Genomic DNA, 7,853 nt, shown 5'->3' with positions numbered 1-7,853 from the left:
AATTAATGAATGAGTAAAAATAGTGATCAATTTTACCATGAAAGCCCAAGGAAAGCCGTATAATATGGTCGTCTTTGGGTTTAGCTCTTTCAGTAAATATTTGACAGTCAAGTAGTAGATATTGTAGCCCCAAGGATAATTGATGAATTTCCCAAAATCATCAGGAAGCGCCAAAAAATCACGTTCTATGACTTTCTTGATGTCTCTTATCAATAAAACGGAATGGACAAACCAAACTAAGCACAATTTCTCCGTGTAGTGCTTTGGTATGTCTTTATTCTTGAGATCCACTATCAAATCCTTCACTTTGTAGCTAGGTTCAACAATGCCCAATAACCCATCATTTTTTAGCTTGCATTTGTTGGACCCTTTGTGGGGTGTTTTCTTGATGGCAGGTTCTTCTGGATGATCGCATCTCAAGCCCGTCACAATTGCAAACTCTTTCAATCCAAAACAAACCGACAGGCCATAGTAGTTGATCTAGACTTCATCCATCTTATTTCTGCCCTCCTTTGGACCTCCATCATCCTCCGCATACATGATCCTGTGCTTAAGAAGGCCATATACCATGATTATTGGGAAACGGAGCGGACGGGGCCCAGACAGGTCAAGAGAGTGTGGAAAGAAGCTCTTCTTAAAAAGTCCATCTATGTTTTCCTTCTTCATAATACTCAAAAGTTCGTCAAAAGGTTTCCTCAACTGACATTTAAGTACAAGATCACCAAATAATGCATTAGGATTATTCATCAGCATCGCAACTCGAAACTTGTTAATACTAATGGTTTTGACAGAATCATGCTGGAATTTCGATATTATTTCACGCCCCATTGGTAAGGAGGAGTTATCACTTTCCTCGGCTTTATTTTTCCCTGGCTGAGATTATTCTGGAAGTTCCTTCAAATCTATCTGTACTCTAGCCTTTTTTGTTTAGTGATCGGAAGTTGATCCACTTTCTCAACTTTTTGTTTCATTTCTTTTGGAAGACATCTTTTAACTACAAACAAAAGAAAAACAAAAAATACATTGGATTTGATGTTTGCATAATTTTTTTTAAAAAGGTGAGACAAATTTTAATAAATTATTCTTACCACATAACCAAAAAAAATACTCCAACGGACAACCCATCAGTTGGAACAGATGGGGAACCCGAATCTGTTTGAAGACCTATTTAATATATCTCCATAGATATTCCACCTGTTGCAACAGTTGGACAAATTTCAATAAATTATTCTATGCCACATTACAAGAAAATACTCCAACGGATAACCCATCAATTGGAATAGATGGGGAATCTGTTTGAACACCTATTTAATATCTCCCAATAGATCTTTCACCCGTTGCAACAGATGGACCACCACTACCACAACCAATGTCATCAAGACTACGACCAATGCCACCAATACTAACACCAAGACCACCGACACCACTGTCAAAAAACACAAATACCAACACCAGCAACAACAGCCACCAACAACACCACAAACACCATTCAACAATACTACGACAGTCAACAAAACACTGAGAGAAAAACAAGGTTTTTCTCGGGTGCTTCCTACTTTTTTAACTTCAAAACTCAAAATTGTCAACCCATTCTCAAAGACAATACAACTAAAAGTCTTCTTTTTTATTATCATTAACTAAAAAGCCCTATTTTTTAGAATAAAGAACAAATGTAGAATTTTTCTCGAACTATGTTACATGCAAAGATAGAGGAAACAACATATACAAGCGGGAATGAAGTCAAAAAAACAACTATATGTAGTCGTAAATGGGAAGAAAATTGACCTATTTTGAAGGGTTGAGCAATATGTTTAGTATTTATTGTTTGTATTATTGAGAGGGAGTGGACACCCCCAGAGAGAGAGAGAGAGAGAAAAAGATGAGCGAGAACTTAAGATTTGAAATAAAAAGTTTTTCGTGCAAATGGATGATCTGTATGGGTTAATTTGTAATTTTGAAAAAGAATGACAAGTTTTAAAATTGCTAATTTGGTCCGAATTGATCTTAATTAATTTTAAAAATTTTAAAAGATATAGTTTTCAAAATATTGAGTTGATGAGAACTCATTTCTACTCAGAGTGATCGATCAACGACTCAGGTCGGGATGAATGCAATACCAATGCCATGCAATTGCAAAGACTCGATTGGATTTGTAGTTGACCTTGCGAGCTCATTCATTCATCCCTAGTTCTACCTAAATCAAATTAGGTACTATCACTATCCTAACATTGAGTTTATAAGAACTCATTTCATCTTAGAGTGATTGATCGACGACTCGGGTCGAGATGAACACAATACCAACGCCATAAAATTGCAAAGACTCTAATGGATTTGTAGTTGACCCTACGAGCTCATTCATTCATCCCTAATTTCTCCTAAATCAACTTAGGTACTATCACTATCCTAACATTGAGTTGATGAGAATTCACTTTAACGCAGAGTGATCGATCGACGACTCAGGTCGGGATAAACGTATTGCAAAGACATGATTTGATTTATAGTTGACCCTGTGAGCTCATTAATTCATCGCTAGTTACACCCAAATCAACTTAGGTACTATCACTATCCTAACATTGAGTTAATGAGAACTCATTTAAACTCAGAGTGATCGATCAATGACTCGGGTCGATATGAACTTAATACCAACGTCATGCAATTGTAAAGACTCGATTGGATTTGTAGTTGACCCTGCGAACTCATTAATTTATCCCTAGTTCCACCTAAATCAACTTAGATACTATCACTATTCTAACATTGAGTTTATGAGAACTCATTTCAACTCAAAGTAATCGATCGACGACTCGAATCGGGATGAACGTAATACCAACGCCATAAAATTGCAAAGACTCAATTGAATTTGTAGTTGACCCTGCGAGCTCATTCATTCATCCCTAATTCCACCTAAATTAATTGCAATAAATCTATTGCAACAAACGACTAAGATGTTAAAAATTTTCAAACAGGTACATATATGTTGCAACAGATGACATATATGATTTAATTATCAAATAGATATTTGCATCTGTTGTGACAAATGACTGAGCTGTTGGAAATTTTCAAAGAGATATTCATATCTGTTGTAACAGATGACATATCTAATTTTATTAATTATCAAATGAACATTTTCATCTGTTGTCACAAATGACTGAGCTGTTGGGATTTTTAAATAGCTATTTATATCTGTTATAATAGATGATTGAGCTGTTCAGATTTTTAAACAGATATTTATATATGTTGTAACAGATGACATATCTGTTTGAAAATCTTTTTTTCTCTTTTAATTTTAAAGCAAGAAGCTTCTGGTCCGAATAGATAATATCAAGTAGTAGTACTTACTACTAAAGGCGATAAAAACTATTTCTTAGATATCTCAAAAGTGAGTTCATCGAGCAGTCTTGTCTTGTCTTTTCAATGTCAGTAGTCTTAGTCTTCCTCGTTCCCCTCAAATATTAATGAAATTAATGAATATTGAAAACCACCACGTCTACGCACACAATACATCTATAGAAATTATCTCATCTCTTCCTTTAGCTGCAGTTTATTTTATTTAACTCTTATTTTTCTCTCTCTCCTCTTTAGGGTCACATCCTTTTTTCTCTCTTTTCTCTTCTCTTCTCATAAAGATCTTTTCAGATCTAAACCCATCCATATCTTTCTTCCTCGACTTAAATTTCTGTTTTGATCCCCCTTTTGATATTAAGGTATGGTTCATTATTGCTCTTTCATTCTCGTCTTCTTCTTTACAAGTTATTTACATCTGTTTTTTATTTAATTACTATTTACCTGTATCATATTTATTAAAATATTTTTAAGAAACTTGTAAGTGTTGAATAAACAATCTGAGAATTTTTATTACAATATGAGAAAAAAGTCATCTGTTGGGAGAAGTTTAAAAGCCTTGTTGGCAGTATCATTTTTTTGTATGTATTTTGTTTGTTTCATTATTTTTGATGCAGTTATTGATGTTGGTGGTGGGGTTGGCATTGTTTGAACTTGTGGTGTGGTGTTGTTGATGGTTCTGGCACAAAGAATGTTGTTTCTTTGTTATTGATGATGTTGTTGGAACAAATATTATTATTTCTTTTTTGTTGATGTTTATGTTGTTGTTGATGTTGCAACAAATCGAGAAATTGTTGGAACAAATAAATCCACCAGAAAGGCTGATTTGATGTATTCCATCAGACTTCACATCTGTTGCAACAGACTCCACATCTGATGTAACAGATGGACAATGTTCTTTTTGTGACATCAATTTTTTTCCTTTTATTTGTAGATATAAGAAACTGACAGTTGATTAACTTTTGATGGACTATCGCAAGAGGCTGCAGTAAAGATGGGATCAGAGGAATAAGCTGTTTGTAGATGAAACCACTTCATATGTGGGAGGTATGTATTACTGATAATGTTATTGTGGAAACACACATATAGTGCACTGATTTTGTGAATGATGTTTTTACTGATTAGTCATAGATCTTTCAAACAAGATGTCTGCAATTTTACAATTAAGTTTTGTAGGTCCAAACTGATAAGGCTGAGGAGCCATGAATATGGTTCTGATAGCCTGTTAAGATTTAATGTCGGTTGTTGCTCATGTTTATTTGTCAAGCATTGTGAAGGGATCTAGTTTTTGTGTCATTGTAAAGAGATTCAATAGCAATTGGACTAATTTTTAGGGTGCATTGGACCCTTAGAGGGCCTTCGAAGCTTAGCACTGCATCTAACAAGAATGGAAAACCAATATATTTATTGCCCTGGCCAAAATTTATATGGTTGGGTTGCTCGCATGGGGTGATGATTTTATGCCAGAATATGCGGTAGGAGAATGCTTTCGAAGGAAAATAGGTGGTTGATGGAAGACTATATCATCTGAAAGCAAATTAAAGAAGAGACATAGGGTAGCAAGTAACTTCTAATGAATCTGGCCGATGGAATTATCTTAACAGATGCGAGATTTGAATCAAGTGCAAATATGAAAGTGTTTCCGGTAATGTAATTTCATCTGTTGTGTCTCTGAAAGAAAAATAATGCATTTGAGCACTTTGCTAGGGAGCTACGTGGTCAGGATTATCACCTAGATAAAAAATAGGAGAAGACCAATAAAGAAGCCTCACAGGCATCGAGGGTTGAAATGATGTACAGCAAGTCTAGAAAACTTATGCCAACAGCAACTGTAGTTAAAATAAGGAATCTAAGTGAAGGCAGCAAATTTCTGAATTTTAAATTTCATCCCACGCTTTCTTATTTGTGTTTTTGATCAGGTCCACTGTCGTTGACCTGATCGAAACCACAAACGAGATTAAAAGGAAAATAGAGTATCATTGCTTCCTTAGTAATATGGTTATAATTGATTGTGTTTTCTTGCCTTGACATGCTTTCAACATTTCTTTGAGAAGATCAGATGCTTGCTGTAGTATGTGAATCCAGATAATTTTTAAGCTTGCCTCCAGTTTGTTGATTCTGTATTCAAGTTGGTCGTTGCCCTCTTTGAAGTTGTTAAAGAGTTCCTCATCTCTTGTGAGCTCGATCAGGAACACTACCTTCAAAGTTATGGCATTCTATAAGCCCTTTAGAACACTTTCATTAGAAGCCTTAAAGGATACATGGAGGGTCTCTGTGTTTGTTTTAGGTCAAAATGTGTTGATGCACGTTGAAGGTGCGGTCCTAACAGTTGAACAACACACTTTTATCGAGCGTTGCTCCATGCATCTTGCTCAACCAATTTGATAAATTAGTAAGCATGGAGTTACGTAGTGTGTGATCTAAACCGGCTCTACCAAGCCTATCAAATATTATGTAACTTTAAGCTCATTACTCTATCAAAAAAATATGACCGAGTTAGTGCACAAATTGAACGAGCTCAATCTCTCAGCCTTTTTACTGATCGCTCTTCTCCAATATACATAACAAGATAACTGCTATGTAAAAGTCTACACCATCGCCAGACATGTTTGCCTGGGAGCAATTCTTCTGAAGGATATTATTGATGTCTTCTGAAGAATTGCTCCCAGGTAAGCATGTCTGGCGATGGTGTAGACTTTTTTATGGCAGATATCTTGTCATCCACATTAGAGAAGAGTGATTAGCAGAAAGGCTAACAGATTGGGCTTTTTTGATTTGTGCACTAACTCGGGCATATTGTGTTGATAGGGTAATGAGCTCAGAGTTACGTAACGTTTGATAGGCTTGGTAGAGTCAGTTTAAATCACATGCTACCTAACTCTATGCTTACTAATTTATCAAATTAGTCGAACAAGATGCATGGAGCAACGCTCGATAAACATGTGTTGTTCAACTATAGGGACCATATTTCAACATGCATCAACACATTTTGACCTAAAACAAACATACCGACCCTCCATGTATCCTTTAAGGCTTCTGAAGTAAGTGTTCTGAAGGGCTTCTAGAATGCCACAACTTTGAAGGTAGTGTTCCTGATCGAGCTCACAAGAGACGAAGAACTCCTTACCAACTTTGAAGACAGTGACGACCAGCTTGAATACAGAATCAATAAGATGGAGGCAAGCTTGAAAGTTATCAGGATTCACATACTACAGTAAGCATCTAATCTTCTCCAAGGAATGTTGAAAGCATGCTAAGGCAAGAAAACATAATTAATTAATCCCTATTGCTAAGGAAGTAATTATACTCTATTTGCCTTTCAATATCGTTTATGGTTTCGATCAGGTCAACGGCAGTGGACCTGATAAAAAACACAAACAAGAAGATGGGATGAAATTTAAAATTCAGAAATTGTCGTCTTCACTTAGTTTCCTTATTTTAACTGCAGTTGTTGTTGGCGTAAGTTTTCTAGACTTGCTGAACATAATTTCTACCCTCTATGCTCGTGAGGCTGCTTTATTGGTCTTCTCCTATTTTCTACCTAGGTGATAATCCCGACCATGCAGCTCCCTAGCAAAGTGTCCATCTTTATTGTTTTTCTTTCAGAGACACAACAAATGAAATTACATTACTGGATACACTTTCACATTTGCACTTGATTTAGATTTCGCATCTGTTAAAATAATTCAATCATCCAGATTCATTAGAAGTTACTTTCTACCATGTGTCTCTTCTTCAATTAGCTCTCAGATGATATAGTCTTCCATCAACCACCCATTTTCCCTCAAAAGTATTCTCCTACCGCACCTTCTGGCATATAATCATCACCCCAAGCGAGCAACCCAACCATATAAATTTTGGCCAGGACAATAACTATATTGGTTTTTCGTTCTTGTTTGATGCAGTGCGAGGCTTCGAGGGCCCTCTAAGGGTCCAATGCACACTTAAAGTTAAGTCCAATCGCTATTGGTTCTCTGCAGTGACGACAAATATTGATCCCTTCTCAAAACTTGAAACGCATAAACACGAGCACCAACCGTCAGTAATTCGTAACAGGGTATCTGCACCATCTTCATGAGGTCCTCAGCCTTATCAATTTCGAACCCATCAAACTTAATGGTAAAATGCAAGATCTTGTTTGAATGATCAATGCCTAATTGGTTAAAAACTGCATTCACAAAAATATTATACTTTGTGTGTGTTGTCCCGGTAACCTTATCAGTAATACATACTTAACTCCCATACATATGATAGTGAATCCATCTGCATGCACCTTATTCTTCCTAGCCCATCTATGGCTTAAATTGAATAAATAGATGACTAGCTTGTTGCAACAGATGACACATCTGTTTATATTGTCAAACAATTGGAGATATCTGTTGCAATAGTTGATCAACCTGTTACAGAAATCAAACAGATATATACATCTGTTGCAAAAAGATTGCCAGTATGTTGTAAGTTATCTAACAGAAAGAATATATTTTGCAACAGATTACCCATCTGTTAGATTTATT

Source organism: Capsicum annuum, chromosome 3 (assembly GCF_002878395.1).
Source record: "Capsicum annuum cultivar UCD-10X-F1 chromosome 3, UCD10Xv1.1, whole genome shotgun sequence".
In the NCBI taxonomy this organism is placed as follows: domain Eukaryota; kingdom Viridiplantae; phylum Streptophyta; class Magnoliopsida; order Solanales; family Solanaceae; genus Capsicum; species Capsicum annuum.
This window is presented reverse-complemented; position numbering follows the sequence as displayed.